Genomic DNA, 15,237 nt, shown 5'->3' with positions numbered 1-15,237 from the left:
GGGTATACAGGGTAGTGCAGGAGTATGGGCAGGTCTTCAGCAAGCACCCACTAGATTTTGGGAGAATTAAGGGGGGTCCAACACCATATCCCCACAGGTATGCATCCACCCATTAAAGAAAGGTACAGGCCAATCCCACCTGCACACTACCAGTGCGCCAAAGACATGTTGAGGAACATGAAGGAGGCAGGGGTCATCCGGTATAGTTGTGGCCCCTGGGCAGCTCCATTGGTGCTGGTGAGGAAGAAGGATGGTACCATGAGAATGTGTGTGGACTGCCGGAAGATCAACCAGATAACGCATAAAGATACATATCCTCTGCCCCGTATTGAAGAATCGCTCGCTGCACTAAAGACTGCTAATTATTTCTATACCCTAGACCTCACCAGTGGCTATTGGCAGGTGGCGGTTGCACAGGAAGACCGCGAGAAGACTGCGTTTGCTACCCCCATGGGACTCTGAGTTTAACAGTATGCCATTCGGGCTATGTAATGCTCCGGGAACCTTCCAGAGGCTCATGGAGTGCTGCTTGGGACATCTCAACTTCAAGACGGTGCTGCTGTACTTGGACGACGTGATTGTGTACTCCAAGACGTATGAAGCTCACCTGGAGCACCTGGCGGAAGTGTTTGCAGCCCTCGCCAAGTACGGGATGAAGCTGAAACCTCCAAGTGTCATCTGTTGAAGCCCAAGGTGCAGTACCTCGGGCATGTGGTGAGCGCAGAAGGCATAGACCCAGATCCTGAGAAGATTACTGCTATCCAGAGATGGCCGCGCCCATGCAAGACCTCCTCGTGGGACAGACCAAGAATGGTAGATCCTTCGGACCCCTGTTTGTCTGGGGTGAGGGGCACGAAGAATCTTTTCAACAGTTGAAGTCGGCCCTGACAGGGGAAGAAATTATGGCCTATCCTGACTACTGCCTACCGTTCGTCCTCTATACCGACGCCAGCAACGTGGGCCTGGGTGCGGTCCTGTCCTAAATACAGGATGGAAAAGAGAAGGTGATCGCCTACGCCAGTCGGAAGCTCCGGGCAGCGGGGAGGAACCCCAAGAATTACAGTTCCTTCAAGCTCGAGTTCCTGGCCCTTGTGTGGGCCATAATGGAGAGGTTTAAACACTACTTCGCGGCGGCGAAGTTTACGGTCTATACGGACAACAACCCATTGACGCACCTGGATATGGCCAAGCTGGGCGCCTTGGGGTCTTACCACTCGTGCCCTAAAAGTGCGCATTAGAGAGCATGTTAGGGATATTATTGCAGCCGCGAAAGAAGATGATGTTGAATCACTGAAAACGATTCCCAAACATTTTAGAAAGTACCATCAGTGTGACTCAACATTATTGAGAGTCCGCGGCATTGATCATATTGTCACTAATCTACGGGGTGGCAATGTTGCTAAGAAACTGTCACAGTGTGAGAGTCGTTGGATTTGGACTTTGGACACAGTGCACCCGAAGGGCCTCAATGAAAATTTGAGTTTTGCACCTTTTTTATGAATCTCTGGCCTTCATATTAGCTTTATTAGCCTTTGTGTAGTTACATCTCTTGTGTATATTTATTGTATCTTGTCCTTCTGATCTTAGTCATATTTGGCTGAATTTTTGGTTTTATTATTTTTAATGTATGTTTTATTATCCTATGCTTGGTTTTAACATTTTTTGGTTTTGTTATAGATCACTATATATACAATAATGTTCCGTTGCAATCACAAGTCTTCTGATGTCTATTCCACGGCGAAATGGTTCCTAGTGATTCTTCACCAAGAAAAGATGTATTATACATCTCCTGTTTTTAATTTGGTGTATTAAAATTTGCTTTATTAATTGTATCTATATATAAATTTGTATAACCTTGTAGATTTTTGAATTTATTCACTTTCTTATATCATGCGGTTCACTTGATTCTCTCTCCCCTCTCCCCCCCCCCCCCTCCCCCTTTACTATCACTGCACTGCACCCCCTTTCCCTCACAACACTTCCCCTTCCCCCCCCCCTTCCCCACCCCCCCCCCCCCATTCCCTTTGATCATTTTCACAATAATTCATTATATATTTATATGATTACTATTATTAATATTATATTATTCACTTCATATTTAATGGATTTTAACATATTTATATTTATTGTGTACAATTTTTGTAAGGTTATAGATTATAATAAAAAGATTTTTTCACATATATTAGGTATGCACTAGTTGAAGTATATAGTTGTTTATATATATCGAATTAGCACTAATTTATATAGACTTTTTTATATGTTTCCTTTCGCCGGTGTTTTGACATCTTCTACTAATAGCTTATGTGGTTTTTTAATACCAGTGCATTTGTCATTTAATCTCTGTAACATCCAATAGTTTTGCCTTCTTTGGATCGGCTTTTCATCCTTTCGGACTAATGCGCATGCGCTGTCCCCGTGTAGTGTTCAGTTTGGGAGCGTATCTATAACACTGCGAGATTTGGGGCGGATCTGATTACGTTACACGCGTCACGTGAGTGGATCACGTGAGGCGGCGTTTTGCTGGGATTGAATCCCTATGCCCTCCGTAGTGATGACGCGCTCCTTTTGTCTGCACACTGCATTGGTGTGTACAATGCGCATGCGCCAATTGATCTGTTCCGATTGGCTGGAGTGCCGCATTTATACTCTCACTTTGCCGATATGAAGCCACGCCCCCCTGACGAAGGCTAGCGCCGAAACGTGCGTAGGCGGGACCTGGCGTCATTTCAGCGGTGAGTTTAAATGTTATCCGGTTGTGTACCTCTCCTTACATATAAGTACCTTGAGTGATACTACCCACCATGGGGTGTATAATCTAATTTATCCCTGGTATTGGGCTTCCTTGAGGCTATATTGAGCTGATTGTTTACTATTGTAACCGGACACTAGGACTTTTCTCACCGTTTATGTACGCCACCTTGTGCACTGTCATGAAATTACACCCCTGCCCTGGTTTTACTTTGTTTCAATAAAGATTTATCTTTTACTGGAATTTTCTTCTCTGATTCGTGTGTGTGAATTGGTAATATAATTATTTTGAGTCAGTCTCATATCCATTTACTGTAATCATGGGGTGGTGGTACTATCTTGCATTTTGATGGACTACAAAAATTTTCCCTGGTTGATTACTATTTGTTGGTTGTAAATTTGTTTGGGGCCTTGGAAATAGCGGTGGATGGCGCGGCTGTCCAATTACAACTTCACCATCAAATACCGGACTGGCCGCAAGAACACCAACGCGGACGCGGTTTCCCGGATGCCCCATTTACCTGATGAAGGGATGGAGGAAGACACCTTGGAGGAAATCGAGCTGCCCGCATTCCATCGGCCCCAAGGTGAGAAGCCCTGCGTTCGCCAGCAACAGGCGGACTTCGACCCGCTGCCCAGCCAGGGTGGCTGGAAGCCCAGGATCAAGAGCCTGCAGTTCAACTGGTCAAGACAATAATTGCCCAGAATTCTTCCCGGATGAATCCTGCAGCTCCCTCCGAAGCCTAGCGGCTATGGAAAGAGTGAGACCGGCTGTACCTGTATCAAGGGAAGCTTTATAGGGGATCGATCAACCCGAAGACCCACGAGAAGGTTCGCCAGGTGGTGGTGCCCCAGGCATGTGTACCCAAGGTCCTGCAGGCCTACCATGATGGCGCAGGACACTTCGGCTGGAAGAAGCTGGAAATGCTGTTGAGGGAGCGGTTTTACTGGAGCGGGATGCGAGAGTCCGTGGAAGCCTGGTGCCGAGAGTGTGGCCCCTGTACATTGAGGAGGCGGGACGAAACCAGTCAAAAGGCCCCGCTACAACCGATTGTCACCCGCCAGCCGCTAGAATTGGTCGCCTTGGACCACGTCAAGCTCACGCCCAGCCGAGGCGGGTACACTTATGCCCTCACCATTGTCGACCACTACTCCAGATTTATGGTGGTTGTTCCTGTTAAGAACTTGAAAGCTAGAGCTTTCCAGGCCTACTTCTGCTGGCCACATGGCTATCCCGAAAAGGTGCTCACGGATCAGGGACCAGCCTTTGAAGCGGAGGTGTTCCAGTTGTTCTGCCACTTGTACGGGTGCAAGAAGATCCGGACCACGCCTTACCACGCCCAAACCAATGGGATGTGTGAGAAGATGAACCATCTGGTCCTAAACCTCCTTAAGACATTACCACTGGAAAAACGGAATCTGTGGCCGGAGAAGTTACCTGATTTAGTGGACATGTACAATAACATTGCCAAAAAATGGAGAAATTCAGCTCACCCCTCTTCACTCCAGATCTTACCTCCGGTGCACGGAAACACCCTGACCTGGGTGGAGAACACGTGGAGAAAAAGGAGAATATTCCAGCAACTCCAGGAGAGAATTGACTTAAAATCAATTTCTTTATTTAATGATAAAAATCATACTTCAATACAGAACAAAAATAAAGAGGCAGATGAGACAGAGGAGCAATTTCCTACGCGTTTCGACATGTGGAGGTCTTAATCATGGAATGCAATGGAAGAAATTGATTTTAAGTCGATTCTCTCCTGGAGTTGCTGGAATATTCTCCTTTTTCTCCACATGTACAATAACATACCCTGCAGCTCCACCAAGTACACCCCCGCGTACCTGATGAGGGCCCGGCCGGGACGGCTACCAGTGGATCTGGAAATGGATGTAGAAGTGCCCGTAACTCTCACCCCCACTGGCAATTGGGATGCCAAGCGGCAGACACAGTACCGACCGATCCAAGAGTATGTGGAAAGGAATCTGCGTCAAAGTCGAGAAAAGCAGGAGCGGCGCTTCAACAAGCGGGCTCAGGCTGTTCCCTTTGGGCCTGGACATGTGGTGCTGAAGCGCAATTGGAGAACCCATAAGCTTGACGATCAATGGGAGAGGACCACCTATGTCGTCCAGCCAACTGGATGGGAGAATGAAAAAACCTATCTCATTAGTCGTGACCAGGGGAAAACCACAGCCACCGTTTCCAGGGACCACCTGAAGAGATGCCCGGGTCCCCTGAGGTTGGTGGAAGAGGGCCCTGTGCCCATGTCAAGCGTGGAGGAGAAGAATGGGGTGATCGGTACGGTGATGGGAGACTTCCCAGCTGACTGGCCTATGCAGAATGTTGATTGTTCCTGTAATAATGTTCCCACAACCCGTGGAAGAAATGGAGCCGCAAGCGCCAGTGAGCCACTCGAGCTAGCGCCCAGGGATGCATCTACACCACGCCCCTACAGGTCTCTTCCCTCCATACCTGACACTAGGGAAGAGGAACTGGTTGTTCCCTCTCCCCCGTTGCCTCCCCCTGAGAGTAGGGCACCCCCGGAGGTCCACACGCCCTAACCTAGGTCAGCCCCCACTTAGGTACAGGGAAACCATGCCATCTAGAAGGGGTACAGTTGTTGATTATGTACATATGTGTGCGAATGAATGCCAATCACCCGAGACTCGCACCTGATTCATAAAAGCAGCAAGAGTAAAAGGTAGCGGATCCCGGCTACCTCAGTTGTTGTCCCTGTTGGGACTATGCTGCCCGTCCCCATTGGGACTTTACTGTTTTGCCCCGTTCCAACATAGACAAGGCCGAGAACTTGCAGGCCACCCAAAAACTTTTGGGGTTGTAAATAATTTCCTGGAACACCCTTCAGATCCTACAGCCTCTGGAGAGGCAGACTGGAGGAAGCGCCTGCGGCAGAGGAGGCTGAGGTCCCGTCACCAATACAACCGGTGACAACCCTCCGGGTCCAGGGGTCCCCTGGACGTGGGGCCTCTGAGAGACTGCTGGGTAAAGAACTTTTTACCCGACCCGCAAGGGCAATACCCGGGCCTTGACCTGTTCCTGGACTGGGGAAAAGGGGTGCTGCCTGTTTCTTAGAAGCAGCATCAAGGCTAGGTTTGTTTGGGTGGGTGACTGAAGAACCTGGTCCCGTTCCCGTTAAATAAAACGGTTTTATTTTTGCAACGTTTAAAAATGTGCCTCCCGCAAGGGATGATTCTGCCAAAACATGCTTGAATTGTAAAAAGTTTAGTATACTTGTATTTGTTTTTCCAGTTTTATCTTACAGCAAACAAAAATAAACCGGTGGTGGTCAGGCAGCCCACGGATTGTCTGCATTAAAACCAGGGGGGAATGTGACACCCTGGACTAGCCAGGTAGTCACAGGTAGACCCCCTGCACAAATACCAGCCCCTAATAAGGTGACAGCAGCCAACCTACAAAACCCTTGTCACCTCTCTGTGTTCAATGGTCACACCAGGGGGCGGAGCCAGGCAGTTGGCCACGCCCACCTTGGAGTTCAGAGATCCTGAGACAGGAATCAGTCAGTTTTAAGTCAGTTTGAAGTTCAGTCAGTACAGTGAAGTGGAGTGGAGTGCTAGCTCCAGTGCAGCAGGCCTGAGGTGTCAGGTCTGCAGCAACAACACTAACCGGTGCCCGGGTCGTAGCCCTGTTACCGTGGCAAGGAGGCAGACGATGGTTGCTGCCTGCAGGAGCCGGGAAGACGGCTGGTGGAACCGTAAGGGACTGGGACAGGGTAGTGGCCCACCGATACCGAACCAAGGAACCAACTGGAAACCGGAGCACCAGGAGGGGTACTCAGACCCAGAACGAGGTCCAGAAGCCACTGGACCACGTCGAATTCACTTATTGAGGTCTGGACCTTAGGTCCTTTCCCGTCCCAAGACCCGAAAGACGGCAACAGCTCACTGAGGGGGATAGAAAGCCACCGCACAGGCAGAGAGAGCCCACGGGCCAGCACCTGCGGGCAAACGGGTTCCCCGACACACATCAAGCCGGGGAGCGGACTACCGTTGCTTAAGCATAGGCAGTCAAGTTCTACAAAGAGGTGCAGGAGAAAGGCGGCAGCCACCAACCTGAGAAAGGGGCAAAGTGCAGCCAGCTGCGGGCACCGACCACCATCCTTTTTGGTTTACCAGAGACTCCAGTGTATCTGTAGTGAGTACAACAGTGCACTCAGGCCGCGCACCGCACCACACCATCTTGCCTCACCACACCTCACAACCACCGGGCCCCGGTACCATCACCCCCTGCCCACGGAGGGGTCGTCACCAGGCTGCAAAACATCGTCCCCGGGAGCCTAGTTAACGGCAGTGGTGGTGTCCACATTCATCACAACCCGTGGCTGGCGTCACGAACTTTCATCACAAAACGCCACGGGCTCGGCCGTGATCCTTCCCCACCACAATCCCTACATATAGCGCCAGGAGGAGCTTGAGCCACCCACCGACGAGCACGGATCCGAGCGGCTCGGCCGAGCCCCGGGGCGGTACACTGACGTCACTCATGTAAATCCATGGTATCATGGGGTGTGATACCACGGAAAGCATGGAAACGTCCACAGGTCGAAGCGACGCCCTGGGGACCAGACCCTCTGCTCATTTACATATAGAACACATAAGTTATAAAACATTTTTTTTTAAATTCATATTACACAATATTACAACATAGGCTACACATTACCCTGCTTGTAGGTTAGAACGTATAAGGGACCTGACAGGTTCCCTTTAAGGTGTGCATATCAATGGTGAAAGGCTTTTTCTCCTTTCCCATTACATTAGGTATACAGGATAGGAGAAGGGGTAGTGTGCAGTGTATATGTTCAGAATAATACGGATACTGAGAATTACACCCAATATACAGTTCAGGTGAAGTGGTACTGTGCAGTGTATGTGTCTGTTTGTGTTTCTGTGTGTATGTGTGTGTATATGAACTGTGATAGGGTTACTCACTTAGCTTGCTTCTTAGAGGTAGAACACAGGAACAGTTTCCTTTAAAAGTCTAACAGGGTTATTAAAACAGAAGATAAAACTCTCCTGGAACGTAATGCAAAGCCTCTTCTGGTTTAAAAGTATCATGATAACACAGTCCGCATAACTCATGGTACGCCGGCACAGGTTTGGATGCAACTTCGCAAGTATGCAAATGAAGCTATCTTAGCCTTCACTTACTGACCCTGGTCAGTATACACACCTCCAGAGGTACCTTATGGAGGTATCACAAACCTCCATATACTGGCCGCAGTTAGAAGAAGCGAACCCTCTATCTCTTCAGATGATCCCTTAAAGAGGCCTCACAATCTTTATACACAGTCCTGGTCAGGACAAGCAAAACCTTTCTCTTGCTGTCTCTCTCTGTCAGAGGATTTCTTTCTGGTGATAACATATGCTCCCCACACAGGCCAGGTGGCAAACAGTCTCCATTTTAACAGATGAGACACCTCATGGGTGAAGGTATGTGGTTAGCCAGATCCGCCCATCTCCCCAGCTATCCATTAAATCTGGCCCTGGTATGCCCTACCAAGACCTATGACAGTACAATTACCAGAGCAGACATCCAGATTTATATCACTTCTGTGATATATACCCTCTGCCATATTACATACTTCCGCCCTCTGCCTAAAGCAGTGGGACTTGGCACCTTTCTTTACTAAACCAGACAGTTTTCTGTGTCTACTTTGAGCTTCCGCTCCTAAGACAGTCTGTCACGGTCATTAAACCATTTTTGGTAACTCAATTAGTCAGTCATCACACCAATTGGGTAAGCCCCTTTGTCAGACCACTCCCTCTGTGACCATCTCATATGGTTAGTGCAGTAGTAAGATTCACTTACACTTGAATCAACTGTCAGGTCTGACTCTGGGTTTTCAAGAACGCTACAGGGGCATGGAGCTGACAGAAGGTTTGCTGTTTCTACATTCTCCACATCCTCTTTTTGCAGACCTACTATGGCCTCTTCTTTCAGGGCATCTTTGGCTGTCTCTATCGGTGCATTTTCCGATTAGCGTCCCCAGTTACTCAATCCATTCGCTCAATCCATCCTTTCTGTTGGATTCCATTTCAGAAGGTTTGAACTGTTCATTGTTCCCATAGCCCGATGTGTAATTGGGTTCTCTATGACCTTGGCTCTTTTCACTGTATGGCCTGCTTCTCCTGACATATGAGACAACACATTTATCAGGTGTACCACCGTCTCCTTTTCTGGGTCCTTGCTCGAAAGTGATCGTCACCTCATACCAACTTGACAAAGTTGTTCCTTAACCTTCCATTTTTCCAGATTTAACGACTTCACTTCTAGAAAGGCAAGGCAATATTTTACAACAACCCGTAGATTTTCAATACAATCCTTTGTTCCTACAATGACAAATGGAACCCTACCAACTTCACAGAATATTTTGACTTCATTACAACCATGAAGTCTCACTCTGGCCACTCCGGATTTATCTACAATTTTCTTGATGACCTTTCTATTTATTCCACTAACTTCCTTCTCTAAATTTCTGACCACCTCTATGAAATTTTCCAGGAACTCCAACAAATTCTGACCTCTCTTCACTGATTCTGCAGTCTCTCCATAAATTCTAAATGCTCCCTTATCTTCTTTGAATTTGATTGCTGTGATACCTGGGATTTTTCTAGCTTATTAAATGTTACTCCCGAGTGTACATACTGTGAGCTCTATTAAGTCTCTTCTTACTACAACCACTTCCTGAAATGTTGCAGTCAGTTGCTTCCTACATTTTAAGTATCTGACGGTTTCCTCATTCCTTAACGTGATCAGCCGCTTTGTACGAATACATCGTAGGTACAGGTCACTTAGGATAGCCACCCACTTCTCTGTGGTTTCCCTTTGCAGACAATTTAGTAAAGGAAAAAAGTACTTATGAGCCTGTGGTTAGTTTACCGCTCCAGATCTGGTATAATTGAGACTGCACGGATGAAAGGAGTCCAGCTGTTTCCTGGGTGAGATGATAATTGAAATTTTACTAGCACAGGACTCTCTTCGGGAACATCCACTATGCACTTAAAGACCGGACGGATTCCTTTACCTTCACGGTTATTTGACTTTTCCTTGGGTCTTTCAAACCCATCTTTCGCTACCATTTTTGCTAAAGGCTTTACCTCTTGAGTTGCAGTCTCCTCAGGTTTAGCTACAGCTTCAGAGCCTTTAGGTTTCTCGTGAACTTTGACTTCGGGTTTCTCAGACTTTTTTAGCTGAGTCAATCTCTGTGTCTCCAGTCTTGGTCTTATCAGTTGATTACTCTGCTCCTGATGAAACCTATGGTCCAGACTTCATCAGTGGCTTTTTCCACTTCTGCAGCTTCAGCTTTAGCTTTATCGCGAGTTTCTGCAGCTTCAAAGGATTTCACACAATCCATTTCCTCAGTCTCATGTTCTTTGGACCCTTCAACATTCTCAGACATTTAACGCTTTTCAGCCATGGTGTTACACACCTTCACATAGGTATCTTTTCCTTCAGCGTTTCAATGCTGTTTCCACTTTCAGCCACCAAAGAAGTAGGTGTATCACCGGTCTATTTCCTTTGCTCTTGGTGGATTTTTCCTTCACCAACGCTCTCTAGGATTTCCTCTCCTACAGCAGTCTTGCGAATTTTTTCTCCTATAGCGCTCTCCCGAATTTCCTCTCCTATAGTGCTCTCACCCAACAGATCATTAGCTTTATGCTTAGAAATCGTACAGGAAATTGCGACTTCACTCTACCGAATTCCATTGTCACAATGTGTCTTCTCCAATTCCAATTTTTCTTGCAGCACATTGTTGTCTGCCTCTAAACCATTGGTTGTGACTGGCAAAGTGTTTTCCTCAGCAAGGTACTCAGCCTTCTCTGCACCTTCGGATGGTGCAGTTTGTTCCACTTCTTAGAGCCTATTGCTTTTCCGGCATCAGGAGGAAAATTTACCCTTGTTACTCAGCTTTCCTTCACTGTACTCTCTTTCACTTTGTTAGAGACACAGTCTACAGTGGAGTCATGGTATCCTGGACCAACATGTCCCCACCTAACCAGGTGTCGCCCTTCTTTTCTGGAGCTACCCTGTTTCCAACGGTCACACTACTGCTTGTTCCTGTTACAGTAGGATCCCTAAGTTGGGCAGACCCACCTATCTCTTTGATCACCTCCAACTCAGGAATGTCAACCTTAGGAGGTGCTATCTCCTCCTTATTGCACACCAACATACCAGAAGGAACCCCTTCAGCTTCCTACTGTGGGGGGGGGGGCTTCCTTAGGGCCCTTCCAGCTCTTATCTGAGTAACCAAACACTTCCCCCTTCTCTCACAAGTCCCAAAATAATTGAAAGTCCTAGCTAGTGATGGGCAAACTAATGGATAGCCAGGATTAGCGGAACTGTAAAAAAAAAATCTGGTCCAGCCGGAATTTATCGAGGATATATGGCAGGATGCCAGTCCCCATATAAGACTTTGGGGACCAGAATCCAGTGATTAAAATGGTGGTAGAAGGGATAGAGGTATAGGAGGCGGCGCACTATACTTACCGAGACTCCGGCACTGCTGTAATATCTCCCGCAGCCACCCATTTACTTCTGGGGCCACTCACTAGGCTCATGCATATGCACTGCTGTCCCCACCCATCGGCGTCTGTGATTAGTTGCAGTCAGACGCACCCCCACAGTCAAAAATCACAGTCAATAAATCAATCACCGTCAAAACAATTGGTCTGCACTCAGTAAAGGAAGGTTAGAGGTGCACATGAAAATAAAGGTTTGCCCAAAGTCACAATGATCAAAAATTCACCGTACTCTCACAATTTGTTGGATGCAAAAGAAAAATATTTTTATTTTTCATACAAGTCATATAGTAGAACACTATGATCGACACACCTTGCACTGACGTTTCGACCCTCCCGGGTCTTTATCAAACGGTCACTTAAAATTCAGGATGGAGGCAGGAGGCATTGCGTTGACACGTGCCCTTACCCTCATGCCTTCATCCTGAACCTTAAGACTCAGGAGGGTCGAAACATCAGTGTAAAGCGTGTCGCTCACAGTGTTCTACTATATCACTTGTATGAAAAATAAAAATATCTTTCTTTTGCATCCAAAATATTGTGAGAGTACAGTGAATTTTTGATTATTACTTCCAATCACAGGCACTATGTGCATCTATCGTACAGTAAAAATAAATAAATAAATAAAATTAACATAGTGTCCCACCATATTATGATACTCAGCACAGATAAACTCACAGCTACAGGCTGCAGCCCCCAGCCATGCGCTTATCTTGGCTGTGTATCAAAATAGGAGGAACCGCAAATGGCTTTTTTAAAAAATGATTTAAATAAATAATTTAAAAAAACGGCGTGCAGTCCCCCCAATTTTGATACCCAGCCAAGATAAAACCCGACAGCTGGGGTCTGGTATTCTCAGGCTTGGGAGACCCATTTTTTTTGGCCCCCCCAGCATAAAAATAACAGCCAGTAGATGCCCAGAATTGTCTCATCCATTAAATGTGACAATCCCAGCACTTTACTCGGCTCATCCCGATTGTCCTGGTGCTGTGGCAATCAAGGTAATATAAGAGGTTAACGTCAGCTCACAGCTGCCACTAAGCCCTAGATTTTTACTAGGTTGTTTCTATGAAACCCTCCATTACTAATCTGTAAGTGAATATAAATAAACACAAACACCAAAAAATTCTTTATTTTAAATAAAATACTAAAAAACACCCTTTCTCACCCCTTTATTAACTCCCAAAACACCACTGCATGTCTGACATAATCCACACGAGGTGCCGTGCTATGATTCAGCTCTGCTACATTACTGACTGCACAGAGCATAATCAAGGAACATGACCGCCCGCTGTTAGGTTCAGGCAGAGAATGAGCCACAATCAGAAGTGACGTCACTCAAGTTAGTTGTGGTCACAAAGTGGCCCAAGCTTCAAGTTCTTGGCTGTTTCTTAAGATTTTGCTTCAGTATTGCCACATAATCTTCTTTCTTCATGATACCATCTATTTTGGAAAGTGCACCTGTCCCTCCTGCAGCAATACAACTTACAACATGATGCTGCCCACCCCCGTGTTTCATAGTTGGGATGGTGTCCTTAGGCTTCAAAGCTTCTCCCTTTTTCCTCCAAACATAATGATGGTCATTATAGCCAAAGAGTTCAATTTTAGTTTTGTCATACCAGAGGACATGACTCCAAAAATTAGGGTATTTAGTTCTGCATGCATTTGCAAACATTAAACTGGATTTTTTATATTTCTTTTGAAGTAATAGCTTCTTCCTGGCAGAGTGGTGTTTCAGCCCATGTTGATATAGTACTCATTTTTTTTTGTGGATAATGACACAATCTTACCAGCTTCTGCCAGCATCTTCACAATGTCTTTTGCTTTTGTTCTTAGGTTGATATGCACATGCCTGACCAAAGTATATTCATGTCTGGTACACCACACAGTACCCCTTTTCCTGTCCTGTATGCTGGGTGTAATTCTCATTATCTATGTTATTCTGTATATATACAATGCACAGTACCACTTCACCTGTCCTGTATACTGGATGTAATTCTCAGTATCTTTATTGCTCTGTAAGATACACTGCATCATACCATTTCTCCTGTTCTGCACACTGGGTGTAATTCTCAGTCTCTGTATTTTATATATATATATATATATATATATATATATATATATATATATATATATATATATATATTATATACTGTATATATATCCTGCACAGTACACTTCTCTTGTCCTGCATACTTCTCAATAGAGTTGAGCGCGGTTCGTGGTTCTCCAGTTCGCGGTTCGAGTGATTTTGGGGGCTGTTCTAGATCGAACTAGAGCTCGAGCTTTTTGCTAAAAGCTTGATAGTTCTAGTTACGTTCGAGAACGGTTCTAGCAGCAAAAAGCCAAGCTAATTACAAGCTGGCTTTTCACTGTAATAGTGTAAGTCACTCTGTGACTCACACTGTTATGAAATTTCAGCGTATAGTGTGCGGGGACTGCGCATTCAGATCACTGCTGCTGGATAATGGCGATCGCCATTTTTTTTTTCCTTGTCTTCTTTCCCTAAGCGCGCGTGTAGTGGGGCGGGCCAGCATGTCAGCCAATCCCAGACACACACACAGCTAAGTGGACTTTTTGCCAGAGAAGCAAGGGCATGTGTCATAGGCTGTCCATGTCACATGTCCCTGCATTATAAAAACAGGTATCTGCCCGTCTGGACGCCATTATCTGCCTTCTGCGTCTAGGTGTCAGTCACCGCTGGCGCAGCTCCTGTTTCCGATACTGCTGTGTACGCGCTACACACAGTGCTATACAGAATAGGGATAAAAGTTTCTTTCAGCCCTTGTAAGACTAATTACAGCAGGCTCAGAGCCATAGGTGACAGTCAGGTCCGTGGAAAGAGTTTATAACAGCTACAGATAAGAGCGTCTGTGTAGTTAAGGTCAGGGAGTTCCTTGCTGCATTTCACCATTAGGAGGGATAGAAAGTGAGGCTTCCTTTCCTCTACACTGACCCACAAGCCGGCCACTGTACCCTCCTGCCCTTTGCACACTCAAGCTCATAGTTACTAAGCCATTATACTAGCAAACACCGAGGAAACTTTGTGGCATCCTAAAAGAGGCTGTTGGACTTCATTAGTGTCCCACTGGTGCAAAGATATTTGCAGCAGCTCTGCATTGCACACTCAAGCTCATTGTTACTAAGCCATTATACTAGCAAACACTGAGGAAACTTAGTGGCATCCTAAAAGTGGCTGTTGGACTTCAATAGTGTCCCACTGGTGCCAAGATATTTGCAGCACCTCTGCATTGCACACTCAAGCTCATTGTTACTAAGCCATTATGTCACGGGAGGAGGAGGGGACGCTGCGCTCACCCACTGATCGGGTCCGGCTGCTGTTGCTCGGTGGTGGCTCGAGTGGTGGGCCGGATCCTGGGGACTCGAGCGGCGCTACTCGCCCGTGAGGGAAAGGGGGTGGTTTGGTTTAGGGATATTGTCCGTGACGCCACCCACGATTGTGGTGAGGTTGTGACACCACCGAGGCTCTGGACGGGGATCCCGGGAGCGATGACAGGGAGCAGCTTGGATGTTGTTTCTCCCCTCCGTGGGTAGGGAGGTTGGTTGTTCGGGGCCCGGTGAGGGTTAGGGATGACAGGCGGGTTACGGAGCCTGGTGAGGTGCAGAGTCGCGGGGGCAGCACTGTGCCGCACGGCACGGTGGTACTCACTCAGCCAATGATGAATGCAAAGTCTCCGGTAAAACAAACGGCTGGATGGACGGGTCCCACAGACGGCTGCGGTAGCTCTCCCGGTAGGTTGGTGGTGACTGCCTTTCCCTGCACCTGTGTTTTGTTCACGGTTCCAATGGCTTTCCACCGGTAACCCGCTCCCCAGCTTGGATGGATGCTGAGGGAGCCCCTTTTGCCCGCAGGCTCTGGCCCTGGGAACTGTAGCCTTGGCGGTGACTGTGTTTCCCCTTCACGGTGTG

At 47.1% G+C, this 15,237-nt stretch overlaps 1 pseudogene; it reads right to left on the bottom strand.

The window, feature by feature from the left end:
- Positions 1-8,500: 8,500 nt before the first annotated feature.
- LOC142251845 (RNA-binding protein FXR1-like) lies at positions 8,501-10,187 on the bottom strand (annotated as a pseudogene).
- Positions 10,188-15,237: the final 5,050 nt, after the last annotated feature.

This window comes from Anomaloglossus baeobatrachus, chromosome 9 (assembly GCF_048569485.1).
Source record: "Anomaloglossus baeobatrachus isolate aAnoBae1 chromosome 9, aAnoBae1.hap1, whole genome shotgun sequence".
Classification (NCBI taxonomy): domain Eukaryota; kingdom Metazoa; phylum Chordata; class Amphibia; order Anura; family Aromobatidae; genus Anomaloglossus; species Anomaloglossus baeobatrachus.
This window is presented reverse-complemented; position numbering and strand designations above follow the sequence as displayed.